This window comes from Rhinopithecus bieti, unplaced genomic scaffold (assembly GCF_001698545.2).
Source record: "Rhinopithecus bieti isolate Rb0 unplaced genomic scaffold, ASM169854v2 scaffold_35972, whole genome shotgun sequence".
Taxonomy (NCBI): domain Eukaryota; kingdom Metazoa; phylum Chordata; class Mammalia; order Primates; family Cercopithecidae; genus Rhinopithecus; species Rhinopithecus bieti.
Genome location: NW_016815000.1, coordinates 1 through 23782, shown reverse-complemented (window position 1 = coordinate 23782; position 23782 = coordinate 1). Strand labels below are relative to the sequence as shown.

The following is a 23782-nucleotide window of genomic DNA, read 5'->3' as shown; positions in this document are numbered from 1 at the left end:
TGCCATTGCACTCCAGCCTGGGCAACAGAGTGAGACTCCATTTCAAAAAAATAAATAAATGCATAATCTGTCCATTACAATGTTTTAGAGATGTGGAAAAAAGTTGCATGACTAGAGACTTGAATAGGTATGTTTTTTGTAAGCTCTGTGGTCATACTAATTACGTTGTAAGTAGTTATTCAAAGAATAAAAAAACGCTAATTTTACATTCACATTATAGAAAGTATGAGTAGCAGAAAGCTATTTAATCTCAAGGATAAAAGAAAATTTTTATGTAACATAATAAATCATGCAACCAAGAAATTAGAACATTATTCTTGTGTTTGTCCAAATGTTATTTGAGAATCTGTAATGCACATAATTTAAGAATTAGCTGACCGGATGTAGTGGCTCACACCTGTAATCCCAGCATTTTGGGAGGCCGAGGTGGGTGGATCACCAGGTCAGGAGATCAAGACCATCGTGGTTAACACAGTGAAACCCTGTCTCTAATAAAAATACAAAAACTTAGCCGGGTGTGGTGGCGGGTGCCTATAGTCCCAGCTACTCAGGAGGCTGAGGCAGGAGAAAGGTGTGAACCTGGGAGGCAGAGCTTGCAGTGAGCTGAGATCGCACCACTGCACTCCAGCTTGGGCGGAAGAGCAAGACTCCTTCTCAACAACAACAACAACAAGAATTAGCTTTAAGCCTGGGCTTAGTGGCTCATGCCTGTAATCCCAGCACTTTGGGAGACAGGCGGGTGGATCAAATGAGGTCAGGAGCTCGAGACCAGCCTGGCCAACGTGGCAAATGCTGCCTCTACTAAAACTACAAAAATTAGTTGGGCATGATGGCACGTGTCTGTAATCTCAGCTACCTGGGAGGCTGAGGCAGGAGAATCGCTTGAACCTGGGAGGCAGAGGTTGCAGTGAGCTGAGATCGCACCATTGCACTCCAGCCTCAGCGACGAGCAAAATTCATCTCAAAAAAAGAAAAAAGAAAGAAAAAAATTAGCTTTAATAGAAACATTTTTCTATATGATAAATCATACACCTGATACACTTAGACCAGCATCACTTTTATTAGGAAGAATAAATTAGAGAATAAATACTCACAAGCGTTCTGGATTATGTATCCCCTTTTAAAATCTGTTGAAATTTTGCATTTTTTCATGAAAAAATACACTGTGTGAGTGTATTTTATGTCAGTTATACTTCAAAACTGTTAAAGTAATTATTATGACTGAAATTATTATGCAATTTACTTTTGACCTCTGTAAGAAAATGTAGTTTTGGTGCTAAATCTTTCCTAAGCATAAATTTGTTGAAATGTAGCCAGTTTAAGTAAAATCACTAAACACATTTCTCAACTATACAAAATAATATTTACCATATTGTTATGTGAGTTTAACTTGATTTATAAATATTAAGGTAGGCCAGGTGTGGTGGCTCATGCCTGTAATACCAACATTTTGGGAGGCTGAGGTGGGCGGATCGCTTGAGGTCAGGAGTTGAAGACCAGCCTGGCCAACATGGTGAAACCCCATCTCTACTAAAAATACAAAAATTAGCTGTGTGTGTTGGCGGGTGCTGTAATCTCAGCTACTCAGGAGGCTGAAGTACAAGAATCACTTGAACCTGGAAGGTGGACGTTGTAGTGAGCTGAGATTGTCCACTGCACTCCAGCCTGGGTGTTAGAGCTCAGAAAATAAATAAAGCTAAATAAATATGTAAATTAAAAGTAAATTAATTTAGTTTTTCTACTCTAATGAAATAATGTTTAGCAACAAATCTTGAATAACTTAAGTTCAATCTGATATCACACAAGAAGGTCTTCCAAATGCATATGCAAAGAAAAAAATGAAAATATTAATGTGATTGGAAAGAAAACTAACTTGTGGTGAAAAGTTTATAAATTAAACAACAAAAGGTAACATAAAGAGGAGAAAAAGTTAACAATGGGAAGAAAATGGCTTGTAAGTGAACCATACCTGATAAACCAGATAAATCTTACCCACTGGCTGCAAATCAGTTACAGAACTCTTAAAAATGGAAGTGACCAAAACATATAAAAAGACCAAAAATTATAAATTTCTGCAAAACTCGTCAGAGTATGCTTAACCTCATTATTATAAAGATGGTAAGTGTCTTCCTTTGCCTCCACAGTTGATGGATTTTGAAAAGACACACATATTGAGAAAAATGGGTAGAGGATAACCTTTTACACACTTCTAGTGGATGTGAGGACACACAACATTTCTAGAAAAAATTTTAAAACACAGCTTATTATTTTTTATTAAAGTTTGTCTGTGAAGAGACATATACTTCTGTAGATCAGACAACTAAAGATACCCAAAATATTGTGGTCCAGACAAAATAGAAATATACGCACATACTAGTCTGGAGATATGCAAAAGTCACACAGGCATTAAGTTCCAATTTATGCAATCATTAAGTGAACAGTATTTCTGGAGTTCTAATGAGGGAAAAGAAGTCAGGCTGGTGGGAGCAAGGGAAAGCAAAATGAGAAAGCAAATAAGCCACAAGTCTGCTTTCTTCATGGTTCAGGACACATAGTCCTCCTGCACAAATAGCTCACAGTCTTCCTGTGCCTGACTGTCACTAGATACCTGCAAGTTAGCTCACTGCAACGTTGGTATAACCACTACTACACAAAACTCTCTTCGATACACAGCATGAACACCATCCTACAAAATCTCTTGGAAGCCTTTGTTTCTGCAAGTGAGCTTCTGGTGACTTGCCCATTGTCTCCATGGCAATGTATTTTTCTACTTTCTCTAATATATCTGTCTTTCTTTACCTACAACTCCCTTGGCAAATTTTTTTTTTACCTCCCACACCACCAGCCATCATTCTCCCATGACAAGATTCCTTTCATTTTATTTCTCTGCCATCATTTCCAAGAGTATTGTCGTTTGTATGAACAAACCTAGTTTGTCACCATGCCTTTGCAACAGAAAGAGGAAGGGGATAGAAGATCAAGTGCATGTTTTAAGGCCAAGATATAGTAAAGTCAATGATCATTTCCACTTACATCCCATTGTTACAAACTGTGCCACATAACCATAGCTATTGGTAGTTAACACTGGCCAGTGAGTCCTCCAACTGGCTAATTAGAATAACTTTTATTATTAGCTCGATTAGTGGTAGTTTATTCACTTTCTTTTTTTTTTATTTCAGTAGGTTTTTGGGGAGCAGGTGGTGTTTGGTTACATGAATAAGTTATTTAGCAGTGATTTCTGAGGTTTTGCTGCACCTATTACCCAATTAGTATACACTGTACCCAGTGGTGTAGTCTTTTATTCCTTACTCCCCTCCTCCCCACTTTCCCTGAGTCCCCAAGTCCATTATATTATTCTTATGCCTTAAGCTTTCCATCCTTATAGCTTAACTCTCATTTATGAGTGAGAGCATATGATGTTTGGTTTTCCATTCCTGAATTGTATGTGTGTCTGTATCTATATATGCACCACATTTTCTTTATCCACTTATTGATTGATGGGCATTTGGGCTGGTTCCATATTTTTGCAATTGCAAATTGTGCTGCTGTACACATGACTGTGTGAGTATCTTTTTTTGTAAAATGACTTATTTTCCTCTGGGTAGATACCTAGCAGTGGGATTGCTGGATCAAATGGTAGATCTACTTTTAGTTCTTTAAGGAATCTCCACATTATTTTCCATAGTGATTATAATAGTTTACATTCCCACCAGCAGTGTAAAAGTGTTCCCTTTTCATAGCATGCATGCCAACATCTTTTTTTTTTTTTAATTATGTCCACTGTTGCAGGAGTAAGGTGGTATCACATTGTGGTTTTGATTTGCATTTCCCTGATGATTAGTGATGTAGAGCATATTTCCATATGTTTGTTGGCCATTTGTATATCTTTTTAGAATTGCCTATTCATGTCCTCTGCCCACTTTTTGATGAGAGTGTTTTGTTTTCTTTCTTTTTTTTTTTTTTTTATTATACTTTAAGTTCTAGGGTACATGTGCATAGCGTGCAGGTTTGTTACATATGTATACTTGTGCCATTGTTGTGTGCTGCAACCCATCAACTCATTCAGCACCCCATCAATTCATCATTTATATCAGTAATAACTCCCAATGCATCCCTCCCCCCTCCCCCCTCCCCATGACTAGGCCCGGTGTGTGATGTTCCCGCTTCCCGAGTCCAGTGATCTCATTGTTCAGTTTCCCACCGTATGAGTGGAACATGCGGTGTTTGGTTTTCTGCTCTTGTGATAGTTTGCTAAGAATGATGGTTTTCCACCTGCATCCATGTCCCTACAAAGGACGCAAACTTACCTTTTTTTATGGCTGCATAGTATTCCCATGGTGTTGTATAGTGGTCCAAGCGTTCGTCCGGGTAGGTGCGTGAGGACCCGGTTGGTCGCTTGTGCCCACATTTTTTTAATTCCAGTTCTGTCACAGATGGACATTTGGGGTTGATCCAAGTCTTTGCTATTGTGAATAGTGCCGCAATAAACATGAGCGCTGTGCATGTGTCTTTATTAGCAGCATGATTTCCTATAATCCTTTGGGTATATAACCCAGTAGTGGATGACTGGGTCATATAGTACATCAGTTCTAGATCCTTGAGGAATTGCCATACTGTTTTCCATAATGGTTGAACTAGTTTACAATCCCACAAGCAATGGCAGCAAAAGCCAAAATGGACAAATGGGATCTAATTAAACTAAAGAGCTTCTGCACAGCAAAAGAAACTACCATCAGAGTGAACAGGCAACCTACAGAATGGGAGACAATTTTTGCAATCTACTCATCTGACAAAGGGCTAATATCCAGAGTCTACAAAGAATTCAAACAAATATACAAGAAAAAACAAACAACCCCATCAAAAAGTGGGCAAAGGATGTGAACAGACATTTCTCAAAAGAGGACATTCATACAGCCAACAGACACATGAAAAAATGCTCATCATCACTCGCCATCAGAGAAATGCAAAGCAAAACCACAATGAGATACCATCTCACACCAGTTAGAATGGCAATCATTAAAAAGTCAGGAAACAACAGGTGCTGGAGAGGATGTGGAGAAATAGGAACACTTTTACACTGTTGGTGGGATTGAGAGTGTTTGTTTTCATCTGGTTGATTTGTTTGAGTTCTTTGTAGATTCTGGATATCAGTCCTTTGGTGGATGTATAAATGAGTTCAGCAAAGTTTTAGTATACAAAATTAATGTACACAAACCAGTAGCTCTGCTGTATGCCAACAGCGACCAAGCTGAGAATCAAATCAAGAACTCAACCCATTTTACAATAGCTGCCAAAATAAAATAAAATACTTGGGAATATACCTAACTGTGGAGGTAAAAGATTCCTATAAGAAAAACTGCAAAGCACTGTGGAAGAAAATTATGGATGACACAAACAAACGGATACACATCCCATGCTCATGGATGGGTAGAATCAACATGGTGAAAAGAACCATACTTCCAAAAACAATCTACAAACTCAGTGCAGTTTTCATTCAAATACCACCATCATTCATCACAGCACAGAACCGTTGCAATCTTTCATCCCTGAGGCTAATCTGCCACCAAATATATTCCAGTGGCCCAACATCCCCAACTCAAGCCATAAGCAGCTGTTGGACATCCTTCTCCCAGGGGAGCAATGCAGAGGTAGCACCTCACCACCTACTCCTCCCCCTACTTCTTGAGCTGGAGCTTAAGCAGTACCCTGCTATCTGGGAAAACAGTACCTTAGCCACTTAGTCATGCCTTCTCAGTGACTGAATTGAAGTAGCACCCTGCATTCCAGAGAAATAGTGCTTAGGCCGACTGGAACAATCATGTGCCCAGCCCTAAGCTGAAGTGGCATATTGTGCCCTGAGAAATGGGTGTCTTGGCTGAGTGAAGCCAATGCTATCCCAGGGCTGAGCTGACATAGTACTGTGTGTCCCAGGGAAACAGAACAGTGACTGAGCTGAGACAACCCATCCTACGGGCCAAACACTGCTTTCCAGGAGCTAGATTCCCACCCTAAAGTCTGTACTATTGAGACATCCCTCCCCCTGGGGTGTAGTCATTGCTGTACTGTTTCCTACCACCCAACCAGGTCCCAAATGACAGCATCATTCTGAGGTGCTTGCTACCACTGTTATATCTGGAGTAACAGAGTCTGAGACACTACTGAGCTCTACCATCCCAGGGCCTACATTCACTACATGGTGCCTTATCTCCTGAAAGCAAAGTTGCCACTGAGCCCTATTAGCTCAGGTTCCTGAACTGAAGCCATACCCTGTTTCCTGGGTCCAAACCTCCAGAGCACCCCTTCTTCTCTGGAGTTGGATCAGTGCTATGTCCAGCCCCCAGGAATAAAATAACAGTGACAACCTGGCGCTCTGGGTCTGAATTGCTAAAAAATGCTTCAGAGTTACAGATCCTGGCTCTATAGGCAACCTACAGCCATCCATGCCACAGAGAGGAAACCTGCATGACCAGACCCATGTGCCACAATGGGTTCACAAGACCTTGAGCCTAGGATTATGTTCCCACATTCACTCTGAGTATCTGCACCTGGAAACCAGCACCATCACTTCTTTTACAATAGCTACCAAAAAAAAAAAAAAAAAAAAAAAAAGGGAATATACTTAGGAATGTGAAGTATACTTAGGAATATGAAGGCTGTGTCAGACCTGACACCAAATGGGAAGCCTCAGTTAAGTCTTTCCATTATGGGAGGTAATGAGAATAGGAGGATCCTAAGAATTCTTGATGCATAAGACATTAACCTATTAGCCATCACCACTGCCTGAAACTTCAGCAGTCTTTGCCACTGAGGTGCTCACGGTTATTACTGACATTGAGCATAGCTGAGTAAGCTACATGGACACCACCCCTGCACCTACCCAGAAATAGTCACCACACCATTCCCAAGTGGCACACTAAAGCCCAAATGCTGGTTAAAGTCTTTCCTTATGAAAGTTCCTCCTGAAAGTTTAAACGAAGTGATTGTTCACTAGAGGAACGTATATCAACACAGGAATACAAAAAACATTATTTTTTAAAAGCAAGAAAATACACCACCACCAAAGGAAAATAATAACTCTTTAGTAACACATAGTAACACACCAATGAAAAGGAGTTCAACAAATCACTGTAAAATGAATTCAAAAATAATTTCTTAAGGAAACGTAATGAATGACAAAGAAAACAAATAGACAATACATTGAAATATTCAGCTAAGAGGTAGAAATACTAAAAAAGAATCAAACAGAAATCCTGCAACTGAATAGTTAAATGAATTAAATTAAAAATACAATAGAGAGTTTCACCAGCAGACTTGATAAAGTAAAAAAAAAGAATCTCTGGCCAGCACAATGGCTCATGCCTGTAATCCCAGCACTTTGGGAGGCCGAGGCAGGTGGATTGCCTGAGGTCAGGAGTTCGAGACCAGACTGGCCAACATGGTGAAACCCGGTTTCTACTAAAAATACCAAAAAATTATCTGGGCATGGTGGCATGCACCTGTAATCCCAGCTACTCAAGAAGCTGAGGCAGGGGAATTGCTTGAACCAGGGAGTTGGGTGGAGGTTCCAGTGAGCCAAGATCGTGCCACTGCACTCCAGCCTCGGTGACAGAGTGAGACTTTGTCTCAAAAAAAAAAAAAATCTCTGACATGAAGATAGGTCATTTATAATACCCAGTTAGAAAAAAATATATAGAAATAAGAATGACAAAAAAAAAATAGAAATAAGAATGACAAAAAAATGAAGAAAGCCTACAAGACTTTTAGAATAGTGTTAAGTGAACAGATGTTCATATTATGGGAGATCCAGAAAGAAAAGAGAAAAAAGTCATGGGAAACATATTTACTAAAAGAATAGCCCAAAACTCCCCCAATCCAACAAGAGACATGAATGTCCAGATCCAGGAACCACAAAGTCCCCATATAGATTTAACCCAAAGGGAGGATGCCCTTACAGGGGCCTGAGGCACATTATAGTCAAATTGTCAAAAGTCAGTTACAAAGAGATAAGTCTAGAAATAGTCAAAGTGTCATCACATATAGGAGAATCACTATTAGACTAACAGCAGATTTTTCCACAGAAACTTTGCAGGCAAGGAGAGAATGGGATGATATACTCAAGGTACTGATAGGAAAAAACCAAAAAGATCCAGCCAGGATTACTATTGCTAGCAAATCTATCCTCAGAAATGAGAGAAAAACTGAGAATTTACAAGGAAAGCAAAACTATGGGAATTTATCACCATGACTCAACTGGCCTTACAATAAATTCTCAAATGATTTTTACATCTGGAAACAACAGGATGACAATCACTAACATAAAATCATGCAAAGTATAAAATTGAATGGTACAAAGGAGAAAGAGAAAATAATTAAACCTTAGCATTACAGAAAACCACCAAACCACATTTATAAAAAAAAAAAAAGAGAGATGAAAAAAGAAAGGATATGCGAAACAATCATACAACAATTGGCTGGGCATGGTTGCTCACACCTGTAATCCCAACACTTTGGGAGGCTGAGGTGGGTGGATCACCTTAGGCCAGGAGTTCAAGACCAGCCTGACCAATATAGTGGAACGCTGTCTCTACTAAAAGTACAAAAATTAGCCTTGTGTGGTGGCAGGCACCTGTAGTCCCAGCTACTCAGGAGGGTGAGACAAGAGAATTGCTCAAACCCGGGACTAGGAGGTTGCAGTGAGCCCAGATCATGCTGCTGCATCCCAGCCTAGTGACAAAGCAAGACTCCAGCTCAAAAATAAAAATTAAAAAAAATGACTGCAGTAAATCCTCACCAATGAATAATTACCTTTAATGTAAATGGATTAAATTCTCCATATAAAGGATGTAGAATAAATAAGTAGATTTAAAAACATGAACCAATTCATATTCTGCTTTCTAGAAACTCACCTTACCTGCAAGGAGACATGCAGACTGAAAATAAAGGTATGGTAAAAGATACCCATGCAAACGAAAACCAAAAGTGAGTAGGAATAGCTATACCTATATCAGATACAATTAACTTTGAGTCAAAAAATTGTGAAAAAAGAATGTCATTAAAAATGACAAAGAGACCAATTTGAGAGAAGATGTAACAATGACAAATATATACACACTACAAGGCTACAGTAACCAAAACAGCATGGCACTGGTACAAAAGCAGACACATAGACCAATGGAACACAATAGAGAACTCAGAAAGAAGAGAGTACATCTGCAACTGTCTGATGTTTGACAAATGTGACAAAAACAGGCAATGGGAAAAAGATTCCCTATTTAATAAATGGCGTTGAGAAAAGTGGCGATTCATATGCAGAACATTGAAACTGGACCCCTTCCTTTACACCATATACAAAAATTAACTCAAGATGGATTAAAGACTTAAATGCAAAAATCCAAAACTATAAAAACCCTAGTAGAAAATCTAGGCAATACCATTCAGGACATAGGCACAGGCAAAGGTTTCATGATGAAAACATCAAACGCAATTGCAACGAAAGCAAAAAATTGACAGATGGGATCTAAGTAAACTAAAGAGCTTCTGCACAGGAAAAGAAACTAGCATCAGTGAACAGGCAGCCTACAGAATGGGAGAAACTATTTGCAATCTGTCCATCGGACAAAGGTCTAACATCCAGAATCTATAAGGAACTTAAATTTTCAAGAAAAAACAACCCCATTATTTATAATAATAGTGGGCAAAGGACATGAACCGACACTTATCAAAAGAAAACATTTATGTGGCCAACAAACATATAAAAAAAGCTCAACCTCACTGATAGAGAAATGCAAATGAAAACCACAATGAGCGAGAATGGCAATTATTAAAAAGCCAAGGAACAATAGATGCTGGCAAGGCTGTGGAAAAGTAGAAACACTTTTACACCATTGGTTGGAACGTAGATTAGTTCAGCCATTGTGGAAAACAGTGTGGTGATTCCTCAAAGACCTAGAACCAGAAATACCGTTTAACCCAATAATCCCGTTACTGGGCATATATCCAAAGATATAGAAATCATTCTGTTATAAAGATACATGCATGCGTATGTTAATTGTGGCACTCTTTTCTAGAAAATATAAATCATAGTCCAAAGAGAACATCAGAGAATGTCACCCTGTTTTATGTCCCATCGACCCTGTTTCAACTATTCTTAACGGAACAGCAGATCAGTAGCTTGAACAGGGTTTAAAATAAAATGTAAGTATTTTCTCTTCCTCTTCAGCTTCTCTGCCTCCTCCTCCTTCTCTCTTTCAAAACTGCCTGTATATGTGTGAATGTAATTCTAATAAAGAAAATAAAATGGGCTCCCATGTTTAACATACATATTAAGAGAGATGCACTCCCCCAAATCTGCCTTTATAATCTTTTTTTGTGTTTATAGACATGACTTAAAAAAGAGTCCCTTGGCATATATTATGCTTCTTTTTAAATTTGTTGTTCTGCCCCTCCCTGGATACTGTAGATACTTCATAACAGTTCTCAATCCCTCCCTCCTAACCCTTATAGCATGGTTGTCATTCATCTCCTTTATTCCTATGGTATAATCATCTAGTACATTGTTGCTATTATTTTGAACAAATGTTTATTAGGTCAACTAAGAATAAGAAAAATAACATTTTATTACTTCTCAATTTATTTGAGAAAATTTCTATTTTTTAATGTCTGAAGAATAATTTTGTTTAACACAGAATTCAAGATGGGTGGTATTTTTCTTTCAATACTTCAAATACTTTGCTTTCTATTCTTGTTTGCATGGTTTCTGATGATCATATCAGTGTTAATCAATCTCGTTGTTCCTTTATAGAGAAGGTGCATTTTCTCTTTTACAAATTTTTTCTTCCTTTTGACTTTCTTCAATTTACCAGGTGACTTCAATTCTTTAATGAAACTGAAAAAAATCATTGATTTTCATTTTGTTTAGATCCTTCCTCGTTAGGATGGAAACAATGACTTTCAAGCAGTTCATGAATCAGATAAAAGCCTCTTTGTCTACATTATTAAGTTTTTTTTAAAAAAACTATTCGTTAAAAATTAGTGAATGTTAACATGGAGCAACAATGCTCTGGTAAATAACATTTGATTTACCATTATATCATTAAGACTTTCCTGTAAGCATAGTAATTTGACATACCCTAAACATTTACATATTATTTTTTAATGTTCAGGTCTCTTTTATATCAAGAAGTAATAGTAATTTAAAAATTACAGTTTTGCTTTATGCAAATCTACTGTCACATAAACCTTATACATTACATGCTGTGGCTTTAGAGAATAATTTGACAAATGCTCTGATTCTCACCCTGGCCTTACCTCTCAGTCTCGCTGAGCTGCTCGATGGCCCTAAACCAGGCTCCACGGTGCTGCTTGGGCTGGAGTTGTAATTATTTGCAGCCAGCTGGGGCAACTGGACCTCCTTGGTTACTTTGAATTCCTGGGGCCAGAGAAGACAGGGTGGTGACAGGGCCTGAGCAGGGATGCTGGAGGGGCCATAGGGGGGTGTTGGATGGGGTAGGGGACAGTGTCTAGGTTTGTGTTCATAGGGGACCCCTTCTTCTCTCCACTCTTATCTAGGACCCGTATGTTCTTAGAGGTGCTCCAAAGTCCCTCCTTCAGGAAGGCATCCTTGATTACACGTCATTATACATTCTTCCAAACTGGTAGAAAATATAACACCAACCATGAATCCTAATATGTACTATGGACTGTGGGTAATGATGTGTCAATCCAGGGTCATCAATTGTAACAGTGTCCCTCTCTGGTGGGGGATGTTGATAGCTGGGGAGGCTGGGTGGGTGGGGACTTAGGGGTACGAGGGAACTCTCTCTACTCTCCACTCAATTCTCCTTGATTTCCCTGTGAACCTAAAAACAACTCTTAAAAAAGTATATTTTAATAATTCTATGACTATCACATGGCCGGTCTTGTTCAAGAGCCCTATGCAGCTGGGCCCCTTCAGAGTTAAACTCCTGTTTGTCAGCAGAGACTCCTCGCCCTGGGTTTACGATCTGCGGTGCATCCTAGCTCCAGTTTGGCCTTATTATTTCATCTCTACACTTTAAAAAAAATAACCACTGGGTGTTGTAATCCATTTCTAAGGCATTAATGATTAGATCTGTGCATAAACCCAGGATTTCATCTCCATTCAGAATTACATATTGAACTGCCTTGGTGATTTGCTGACTTGGTTGTTTCATAAACTTTACATATTAAAAACAATCCAACCCCCAAATTTTGGTCTTCCTCTCCCTCACTTGCTTGTGACCCAGATTTACTGTCTCTTAATAAATTGCAATATTGGTTTTGTTGTTGTTATTGTTTTGAGATAGGGTCACACTCTCTTGAGGAGGCTGGAATGCAGGGGTGCAATCATGGCTCACTATAGCTGCCAACTTGTGGGCTCAAACAATCCTCCTGCCTTGGCCTCCCAAAGTGCTGGGATTGCATGTATAAGTCACCAGTGACAACCCTACTGTACCCTGGGAGCCCCGGGAGTAGCAACAATGATAGCAAACCGTGTCCCGAAAAGGGCTTAACATGGGAGAGGTGGTCGGGATGGGTAGACACCTGGAGACAGAGGCACCTGAGGGACAGGAAGGCAGAGGGGGGACTTCAGCACCCAGAGGCGGTCTCTCCCGCACCTGGGCTTCACTCCTCATCACCCTTGGGGACCAGGTATCCTGGTGGGACCCTGCAGATGAGACAGGAAGGGGGAGAACATGAGGCCCTGGGCAGCCAGGCTCCACTCTTCCCCCTTCTGTGCTACACACACACATACACACACTGCACACATGCACACACACACTGTGGACACTGCACACACACACGTACACACACTGCACACACACACGGCATACACACACACAGCTGCAGAGGTCCCATTGTGAAAATGCAAAGGAGTCTGTACCTTTGGGGAAGAGCCACTGACCCACACCCCCACCTGGTGGTCCAGGTTAGCCTCTGGCCCAGCAGAAAAACCAGCAAGTCCCACCTCCAGTGTCCATTCTGATTGGTCAGTAAACGTGACCACCCCTGGTGAGAGCATGTGCACCAAACCCCAGGAACAACATACCCGTGACACCACACACTCATACACCCATGTGCTCATGCACACCCCCCATGCGCACCCCAGGGACAGCGCAGACACCGAGCTCTCCCTGCCTGCCCCACCTGCCATCGCCCGTTTTCTACCACAGGGCCCAGGGACTGCCTCCCAACGTTCTAGGGCCCACCTCACTCAGCTGCTTGTCAAGTGATCCAGGATGTCCGTTCTCCCCAGAGGGACCCAGGGGATGCTTAGAAAGAGAGGATTTGGGTTGGGAGCATGTTTAGCCTCCAGCCAAGGGACCCCTCAAGAGTGGGGCACAGAAGAGATGTAAGGGGCTGAAGGCTGGGGCTCAGTGGGAGTGATGGGATCACTGGTCACTCACAAGGTGTCCTGGTTAGCCATCGTTGCCATGGTCACCCTTAGTACTGTCCTGGCCCTGCAGGGCTGAAGCAAGGCCACAGGTGGCCCAAACCTGGCTGGCATCACCCTAAAACTGCCAACCCTCCCATCCCCCTGCATGTGGTTCACATCCCCAGCTTCCCAGCACCCAAGCCCCTCAGCCATGTGGAGGCCTCCCATAGAAGCTCCACCCTCTTTAACCCTCTCTTCTGTAAGAATCACCAGAGTCACCTTCTCCAGGGGGGCCGGGGTCTCCAGGAAAACTGATGGGACCTTGATCCAGAGTGAGAACAAGGGCCCCTCAGCCAAGTAGCACAGACTCCTGCAGGCACAGGCTACCTTCTCCTTCTCTAGAAGCAGTTCCCACTGCCTCCCTAGGAAGAGGGTGTCTGTGCCCTCTCCCCACCTCCTGCACTCATTGCATGCTATGCAATGCTTTAGAGGATTAGCCACAGGGCCTCTCACTTTCTCTCTGGATCCTTGACCCCATGCATCCTCCTAGGAGACCCCATTCCCAGAGCCTCCCTCCCAGGCATCCTCCCACCCTAGGGCTCCCCACACTCTAAGATCCTCACTCACAGAAATCCATATTCCCAGGGCTGTCATTCACAGGGCCTGAGAGGACTCAACCTCCACCCCCCTCAAATCACACGGTTCCCTCTGGGGCCATCATCTGGCCTGAGGAGTCATTTAGGCCCTGATGGTCCTGGCTGCCCCAACTCTGCTTTCTCCCCAATCTCCCCAAATGAATGCTGCAGAATAAGTGGAGGGCACAGATCATCTGGGGGTCTTAAAGATGCAGCCACTGCTTCCAGAACACCTTCAATCACCCGCTACTGCCCTCAGGGACAATGGAACACACATAGAAAGTCTAGCCTATAAGGGGACTCACCTGGTCCCCTTTCCTTCAAGGAAAGGGTGGAAGAGCTCACTCAGAGAGGATGGCCAGAAGCAGAGACTCCTGGCTATGGAGGACCTCCTGCTGAAAGAGGTCACAGGAAAAGTGGGGCGGGAGGCAGCTGAAGGGGGTACAGGGGATTGGGAAGTAGGTTAGCTGTCACCCACCTTGACATCTGGCTCACCCTGGATCCCTGGAGATCCTGACTCTCCTGACTCCCCCTGCAATGGGGTTAAGGTAAAAAACCTCTCCCCCACCTCAAAAAATCTTGGTATTCCCCACATCTCATTCTCTTTCCTCTCCCCAACCACAATTGGCAGAAATCCAACTTTCATCCCTCACTGGAAATATTTGTCCATTCACCCCCTTTCCGGTGATAGTCTCTCCAGGGGGACACGGGTTTCAATGCCTCCCAGGGCACCTTGTGGGCCCTGGAGGAGGAGCAGAAATAGGGGTCACTGCTTGGGGAGGTGGGTCTGTCTCTGGGGCAGAAGCCCTGATGTGTGCTCCAAGGTCACCACAGTGAGACCGTGGAGGCCTTCTAGAGGAAGGGGCTTCTCTTGGCTCCCGAGACAAGACTAGAGTTTATGGCCTGGGGAAAGGGAGGCACAGGACCAGACACGTTAATCGGGAAGATCCTAGGGACAAAGGTGGGCTGAGTTAGTAGAATGGGGGCGGGGACTGGGCTGCCTGCTGTGGTGAGAAGGGAGCTGGCTCACCCAGGCTCCCTGTGTGCATGGAGAGAGAGGATGCTCATGCCACATGCACCCTCTCTCTAGGGGTGCCATGGAGGGCATCACCCCCAATGTTCCCTATGGGGAAAACAGAGAATGGGAGGAGTTACTCCCCAGCTGTCCCCAAGGTCGGGGTTGAGGGACAGCTGGGGCTCAGTGGGCAGGGGCAGAAGGAAACCTGCAGAGACCACTCACCTTAGCTCCAGACTTCCCAGTGGCACCTCGGGGACCCTGCTGATGCCATGAACCCTAGAGAGGGGAGTGGAGTTGTCAGAAAATCCCAAACTCCTTTGGACCTTGAGTCCCCCGTTATCTCTCCCTTGAACTTACCGTGAGGTCCCGTTCTCCCAGAGACCTCGACTTCCTTGACAGGCCCTGGTGGGGATGGAGTGGACATTCCCCGGGGTGTGACTCCCCACAGAGCCCCCCACACCCCTTCAGCCTTTCCCTCCACATCCTCTCCCTACCCCCAGCTTCCCCAGGTTCTCTTCTCTTCACTGACTCCAGGAAAGCCAGGAAATCCCAGGAGACCCTGGTGAGGATGGAGAAGCAGGGTAATTGAGAAGTTATGAGAGGTTGGCTTGAGAAGAGTCAGAGGGGGCCAGCAGAGGCCACAGAGGCAGTGGCTTGGAGGCCTGGATTCTGCCAAGAAGAATGAGGTGGCCTGGGACAAACCCCTGCTGCTCTCGGTCTCTCTCCTCATCTGTAGTTTGGGGACCAACTAAACACTCTTCAGGGTCCCCCCACTGTTCTACTAGTTTGTGCTTCCTGGAATCGGAAGTCAGGGAAGTGAAAAGGAGGAGCTCACACCCAGTGTCACCTCGAGTTGCTGGCTTCCAGGTTAGGCAGGCAGACCAGGAACACCCAGCTAGCCCTGTGGAGGGACATGGACCAGTTAGGAGAGACAGGAGGCCCAGGTGCCACTCCACTCTGGAGACCCCCGACCCTCACATGTGAGGGCCATGCCCCATCCCCCATTGCACTCCACACACACCAGCTCCTAGCTCCTTGTCTCCTGCCCCACAGCCACCTTTTGCAGTCTCTCCTTCCAGAGAGTGAATTTTCCCCAACTGTACTGCTGGGATCCTGTGCCTGCAGCTCCCTCAAGACCTTCAGGGTCACTGTGATCCAGCTGCAGCCCTCCTGCCGACCTCAGCACCATCTGTCCCAGCACCCACTTCTACTCCACCAAGACCAGTCCCCCTGCAGGTCCCCTGCCCTTTGCCCACGGGGCACATCACCCCAACTCCCCCAGGTGTCTCCTTCCTCCTGATGCTCCAGGGCTCCTCCTGCCCAGGCAGCTGTGGAGCTGGGGTTGGGAGCAGCGATTCTGCAGCTAGACTGCCCTGGCTCAGCCCCTGGCCTGCCTGTCACCGCTCGTGTGGTGACCAAGCCTCCCTGTGCCACTGCAGAGTCTCACCTGCAAAACAGGATTGTCCACACATGCCTCACAGGATGGACAGGACATGTCAGCACAGTGCAAGTCTCACTGCTGTTCGACACCCCCTTCTCAAATTGCCACTGCTCTGTCTAGGCATGTTCATTTTGCCTGCAACCTGCAGCCACTCTGTGCCTTATCTCCAATCAAGTCTTCACTACAGTAGTTTTTCCTTGACTTCTTCTATACCCCACTTAACCCATCAGCAGCCAGAAGGTGCCATATACAGAGAGAGGAGCATAATTAATGCATGGCCATCTTCAATAGACTGGCTAATGTCAGCTGCGGGCATCCCCATTCCTGCCCTGACCCTCGTGCCCACATTCCTTGATGGTCCAGGCACAGATCTCTCCTCCCATCATCCTCTTGCCTATGATCCCTGGGGGATCCAGGGTCTCCAGTGGATTCATCATATTTCTTTTGCCACTTGGGACCATCCTCTCCTGTGGAACCAGGGCTCCAGCCTCGCCCTGAGTGAGTGGGAGGGAGAAGTGAGTGTGGAGGACTGGGGATGAGGTCTGGGCCCAGAGGAGAAAAAGGCACCAGTGAGGCTGAGTGGGGCTGGCAGATCCCAGGAGCTGTTGCAGGAGAGGGAGCCTGTGGGGTATAGAGGGTGTAGTGATCCAGGGCCAGCCTGATGCAAACCCTGGGGTTGCCATCCTGCAGGGACCAGGATCCCAAGGATGCACAACAGTGGAATTGAGGAGCCTGGGGCCTCCAGGGAATGGACTGGTGCTTGGGGGCTCCAGAGTGGAGCATTATTAGGACATGGAGTTGGGGCCAGTATGGGGTCTCCAGGTAACCTGACACTTTTCATGTCTATGTCACCTTTGAACCTCAGAAAGCTGTCCTCCCCTGAGAAAGGTGGAGGTGAGAGGACCCCACAGATGATAGAGTGCTGAGGGCTCTAATGGGAGATTCTGAGAACATGAGTGGAAGGGTGGACTCAGGAGCTGAAGGGCAGTCAGGGACAGGCTGAGGAGCCACGATGGCAGGAGTGAGGTGCTGGGAAGTGGTGCTCACCTTTGCACTCTTATGGCCCTTCAGACCCTGCACCCTGGAATTAGAGGAGGACAGAGTGGCCAGTGGCTCCAGGTGGGTTGGAAGGAGCAAGCTCCTGAGACCCCATCTCACTCCCTTCAACACAGTCCTTTATCCCCAGCCTGTAGTCACTTACCTTGACACCTTGAGGTCCTGGGTATTCTAGAGGGCCCTGAGGTCCAGGTGGACCCTGGAGGAAAGATAGGTTTATAAAGGGGCCTCAGGATGTCACAGCGGGGGCCTTGGAATGAGAGAAATGGATGTCACAATGCTGGAGTCTGGGTAGGGCTCCAGGGCACAGGAGTTTTGAATACTGTCACAGCCATGTAAAGGATGGAACAAGGAAATCCCAAGGACTCTGATGCTCCAGAATTTGGGAGACTCCTTCAGGGGGCAAAGGACATGTCAGATCTCACATGGCTTGCTTTGGCTCCAGGGGGACCTTCCTTCCTGGGGTGACCCTACGGCTAAGGAATAGAGAATGTCACCACTGGCCCCTGACACCTCTGCACCACTCCCTATGAGGCAGGATAGGGAGTCCTCCAGGAAGCAACCATGTTTTTGGGATGCAGTGACCGTGGTGACAGCCCACACAATAAGCCTCAGCATTTGCTGTGATTGAGCTCACTCAAGTAAAGCTATCTTCACTAGGGACTTTCTCTTTTAGAGAGCATGCGCATATGATTTACCTTAAGCAGGTAAATCATTGCTCATTGTGATAGTAAAAACATACTCCCAGGTGGAGATTGAAGATGCTAATGAGACATGTGACATATGAACAAGCGTGTCCAGCTACTGGTAGCGCATGTATACCCAGAAGACCACCCAGAACATGCCTGCTAGTAACACGTCTCCCACCTCATTGTGAATAATCATGTAAGACTCCCATAAAGGGAGTTTCCCTAGTGCCCATCTTTGTTGTCTCATCCTTACAAGCAGCCCGCCCTGAATTCCATCTCTCTGAGAGGGTACTGTCTATTCTACACCTAGCCTTCAAAATATTATTTTTTGATTGCAATACATTAGTGCTCCACCCCCTTTGTTGTGTGTCTCTTGTTCAAATTCTTTTAAACTAAGAAGACTAGAACCAAGGTATCATATCAGCTGTCAATACCTACACTTCTTCCAATCCGAATTCCCCATTACACATGAAGTCAATTGACAATGGAGAGGCGCCACCAGTGACTTTTCAGAGCAAGGTCGCTGAAAAAGCTTTGTACTGGAGTGAAGGGCCAAGGGGAGCCGGCTTCAGAAGTGAGGACCCACTCACCTGGGGTCCATCTGAGCCAGGCATGCCAGGGAGCCCTGGTTTACCTCAAGGACCCAGTGGGAAGACGAGGAGGCTCAAGGTCATGAAAAGGGTTACATCTAGTCACGGCTAAAGTCCCAACAGACATTTAAGGTTCTCCAACACCTTCCCTCCAAAACCATTGTCCTCTAAGTCACTTATTCATTACCTTCTCTCCAGGAGGGCCCATGTCGCCCTGAGCCAGGGGAGACCCCACACACAGGGAAGGAGAAGTCACGGGGCCTCCCAGAGGTGTACCACTCTCCTCCAGCCAGCCTCATTCAGAGCATGAGGAGCAAGGGCCTGAGGCCCTTAATTTTCTATCGCTATCCAGGATCTGACCCATCTGTGGAAGCCCAGAAGAAGTCACTAAAGCTGGGAAGTGGGTGGGCAGGACTACTCACCTGTGACACAGGAGTGCCCTGTGGTCCAGGATGCCCTGGCTCTCCCTGGGGTCCCTAGAAACAGGCGCCAAGCCGGAGTCAGAAGGAGATGGTGACAGAATGAACTTAGGTCAGAGAACTAAGTCCCAGTGGGGACAGCCAAGAGGGCAAGAGTGGGAAGGAGGCAGGGGTCAAAATGGTGGCAAACAAGACCCCGACTGGGACCTTGGGGGATAAGAACCAGGGTGAGGTGTCCAGTCCATCACTCACCAAGCTTCCTTCAGGACCATGCAGATCATTCATGCCTCGGATGCCCTGAAAAGATGGAAGTGAACAGCCTGAAGGCAGGTCTGGAGGTACCTGTGGTTCTGAGAAGCCCAGCCATTCTGAAGGGTGGGATGGTCAGACCTCCAATTTATCCCCAAACCAACCAAACACAGCTGGCCCTGCCCCACAGGGCATAGGGCTGCGGATGTGGGCCTGTGGGTTGTTTTGGTTTTCTTGACGATTTTTCTTGGTTGTGCCCAAAGCCCTTGGTGCACTGCACCACTAGTCCTCCCAGGGCATCTGCACTCACCTGCTCTCTATCCTCACCAGGAGACCCAGGAAGGCCCTGGACACCAGTATCACAATGAAAAACGGGGGAACAAGGTAAGAGGGGCCCAAGAGCCCCCACCACAGGCATACACAAATCCTCTTCAATAAGCCAACCAATTACATTCACTGAGCTCCTGCTGAGCCTCCAGCCTCCCTTTCCCACCTACCCTCACTCCAACAGTTGACCCACCCCCAGCACAACGCCCACCTCAGTATGCTCACCCCATATCCCTCCTCCCCAGGAAGCCCAGGGAGTCCATCATAAACCCAGGTCTCCCTAGGAGGAAGAGGGGCAGCCAGAGTGAGGCCCTGGCTACCTTCCACCCCACCCTTCTTTACTGTGTCCTGAGCAGGGTGGGACAGTATCCTTGGGGAGCCTGGGGAACCAGGTCATCTCTAGGTGGTGATGAGCCCAGGTGGGGCTGGGAGCTACAGACCTCAGGGCAGGGCCTGAGCCTCACTCCAGGTTCTCCAGGTGCCCCTCAGGCTCCAGAAGCATCTGCCTGGCCCCAAGAGTACAAGGGAAGTGTCAGAGTAAGCAGGGGTGCAGCCCTCCCTGCCCCTGGTCCTATCTCCCCTCAATGCTCAGCCCACCTATGGGGTACCCACCCTTCATTCAGCCTTGCCAGCAGGGCCTGTGAGGCCCTGAGTTCCTGTGGGGCCCTGGTGAGGGGAAAGATGGGGCTGGAAAATCTCCTTCCTTCCACCCTCTGCCCCACGGTGACCTGCAGTGTTCTGTAACCACAGTGCAGGGCTGCAGGCTGGGCAGCTGTGCAAAATGTGCTTCCAACCTGCTGAATCAAAACAAAGGATTAACTCTGTGAGATAAATACACACATTCTAAAGTCTTTTGACAAATAGCTTGTATGAAGTTTTTTATCAGGGGATATCCTGTTTTTCTCAGTGGGTTTTAAAGGGCTCTGAAATGCCACTTCTGAGGTTCTACAAAAAAAGTGTTAAAAACTGCTGAATCAAAACAAAGATTTAGCTTCATGAGATGAATCCAGAAATCAAAAATCATTTCACTGAAGGTTTTTTTCTAGTTTCTATCACAAGACAATCAGATTTTACTATAGGCTTCAGTTTGCTCAAAAACGTCCCCTCGAAGATTCCAGAAAGAAAGTGTTTCTGACCTGCTGAATCTCAGGAAAGTTTGAACTCTGTGAGATGAAATCAGACGTCAGAAAACATTTGCATACGTAGCCTCTTCATAGTTTTTATCCCAGGACATTCGGTTTTCCAATACAGTCCTAAAAAAAAAAATTTGAAATGTCCCCTCATAGATTGTACAAAACTCTGAGGGGACATTTCAAATGAGGGGACATTTCAAAAGATTGTACAAATCTATGAGGGGATGTTCCAAAGGAGGAGACATTTCAAAAGAGTGTATCCAACCCTGTGAATAAAATCAAAGGTTTAACTCTATATAATAAATACACATCACAAAGCATTTTCACCACATCCCCCAACAAGGAAATGCTTGTTCTCCTACTTCTATCAGAGGGCTACAGGATTCCTGTAGGATGAAAAGCAGGCAGCTGTGGCTGGATTCTGCCTAGTAATCTAGGCTCTGTTTCATTTCATCTGCACATCCTTTCTCATAGTGGAGGGGTCTTCCAATGGGCTGTTGATGAATGGGACTGCCTCTCCCCATGGGTCTGTTGGCTGACAGGGATTTCAGGAAGCAGAAAGGACTTTGGGTAGGCTGAATGGGTTCTAGGTTATGTGTAGTGGTGTGGCTGTGAGGGCTGGGTTTGTTGCACTTTGCAGGACGCTTTTGGGTCCTCTGGCAGGAATCTTTGAACATGGCTAGGACTCCAGCACGAGTCCACTTGTTCTCCCAGGCAAGCCTTGACTTTGCTTTCATGAGGCGTCCACAGTGTTCCTCAACAGCACTCCTGAACACCATTTTCAAAATTGCAGTTGCTACGAATGGCCTCTGAGACACTGCCTCAACCTTATCTGCATCCATGAGAGGCCAGTTCGAGGTGTGAGAAAACTGCTCCACCTTGGACATGCCTTTGTCATGGTTCCTGCCTTTCCCAGAGAGCCCCTGCGAGGCCCAGGATGAAGGGAGACAGTGAGGTCAAGGGCCGGCCATCTTTCTCTGACACCCGACTCTGAGGTCTCAGGTATGAGTCCATCACCCAAAGATCCTTCAACAACTCACCAGAATATATTCCAATCCACATAGGACCTGATACTTGCACACAACCTCTTTCAGGAATGGAGTCAGAAGAGCAGTTTTCAGTGAATACCTCACAGTCTCAAAATGCCTCTTGCTCCAACAGGGACCCTACCATGGAGATGGCATGGAAAGGCCCCAAGGTCGAGACTTTTAGGGTCCCGCAGTGGGTTATTGCAGGCAGCCTTTTTCCTGATACCAGGCCAGCTCTTTCTGTAATGTTTTCCTCTGCATAGGCAGGCTAACAGCTCTGACAGCCGGGCACCTGAGCGTGCCTCGCGAATACGCATGCGCTAGTCTCAGGGTGCTGGGCCTGGTCTGTGAGCTCTGGCTAGCATCACAGTGAATGCTACCGTTGCCTAGCGACAAGTCCCTGTTGCTTGGCGGAGAAGGAGACCTCCCTGGAAGTGCCTCCGGGGTGGACTCTTGCCTGTCTTCTCTGTGGGATCCATGGGATATTCCCATGATCCTAGGGGAGGGCAGACATGAGCCAGCCTGAAGAAATGTCAAGCAGAGCCCCAAGAATAAACAACAAAATCCCTGAAGATCCAAAAAGATCTACAGGAGGCCTCAGGCCTGCCTAGAGGTTGCAGGACTAAGTCTTTTGAGAACTTGCCGCACTGTGATTTCTAGGTACTGCCTGCCTGTGTTCTTCGGGTTGCTCTCTCCCAGGTGGGCTTCCTGCAGAGCCACACAGCCTCAGAAACTGCCAGGCTGTGTGTTTCTGTGGGAGTGTTGCAAGTGTTGGATGTCTGTGTATGTGTGTGGCTTTGTGTGTGTGTGTGTGCGTGCGCTTGTGTGTGTGTGTGTGTGTGTGCCTGCAAGTGGAGTCTGCTTAAAGGAACATGGCTAACACACTGCAGCGCTGCTTGTCTTTGTGTCTCCCAACCTTTTGGTGGCCTGTGTGGCTCTGCTTGGTCTGTGGGGCTCCGTGTTCTTTATTTTTCACTGGATCGTGAATCTGCAGTGAATTGGGAGGCTAGCTGAGACCTACGGGGCCTAAATCACCTCCCCCTGCAAAAAAAAAAAAAAAAAAAAAAAAAAAAAAAAAACACTCTTCTAGAAAGAAGAGGAGCACACAACACCCAAGAGCAGACATCTCCCAGTGTTTCATTGTCCTGCAGCCATCCCAGGGAGAGATACTAGCAGTCCTGACGGTGAGCCCCTTCAATTTACCACGAATTCAGTTCCCAGCTGAGCAGATGCTTCACTACGTGAGGGGGCACACCTTCATCGTCTTTGGATTTCATTCCGAGACAGAAAGTGTGAGCAGAAATAAGGTCAGGTGGGCTGAGGATACAATCTGGTGAGAAGTGGATTGGGTCCCGCACCTGCAGTAGCAAGAAAGGTGAAGACAGATGACACAGAAGGTGCTTCGAACTGCATCCTCACATTCCCTGAATTGCACAACCAGTCCACACCGTGGCCTGGTGTTCAGGTGGGAGTACTTCAACATACAGGGAACATCTGGAGTGCACACCCCCTCCCCAGGCAAGTATGTGAATACTTTGTAGATGGGTGGGAAATGCATGGGAAGCAACCTGGACTTGCAGGTGGGCAGAGGATGGGAAAGGTTCATTTCTATTCATTAATGCCAGAGAATTTAATACTTACGAATTGCCAGTGGTAAAAAAAAAATAAAAATAAATAAATAAATAAAATAAATAAATAAATAAATAAATCATTCATCACTGAAGAAGTGCAGAAAGTTTAAAGAGACAAGAATATGTTATTGGCTTTGGTGCATTTTATGCTTTCCAAAAGGTTTTGCTGTTTT

The 23782-nt window shown here is 45.7% G+C and overlaps 2 long non-coding RNA genes across 8 annotated transcripts; one reads left to right on the top strand and one right to left on the bottom strand.

Annotated features, from left to right (window-relative positions):
- Positions 1-10664: 10664 nt before the first annotated feature.
- LOC108515760 (uncharacterized) lies at positions 10665-21046 on the bottom strand. Of its 7 annotated transcripts, none has more exons than XR_001881611.1 (14): positions 20954-21046; positions 20430-20614; positions 20258-20323; positions 19494-19538; positions 19245-19298; positions 17689-17742; positions 15894-15947; positions 15269-15322; positions 14334-14420; positions 13425-13486; positions 13227-13289; positions 12562-12685; positions 11308-11428; positions 10665-10885 (listed from the first exon to the last, which is right to left on the bottom strand). It is a non-coding gene; the product is annotated as an uncharacterized LOC108515760 (long non-coding RNA). The 7 variants fall into 7 exon arrangements; XR_001881608.1 differs by lacking the exon at positions 20258-20323 and adding an exon at positions 17535-17568 and having other exon boundaries at positions 17689-17793; XR_001881609.1 differs by lacking the exon at positions 20258-20323 and adding an exon at positions 17535-17568.
- Positions 21047-21995: 949 nt separating this feature from the next.
- Positions 21996-23490, top strand: LOC108515762 (uncharacterized). Its single transcript, XR_001881612.1, has 3 exons — positions 21996-22638; positions 23069-23162; positions 23266-23490. It is a non-coding gene; the product is annotated as an uncharacterized LOC108515762 (long non-coding RNA).
- The last annotated feature ends 292 nt before the right edge of the window (positions 23491-23782 follow it).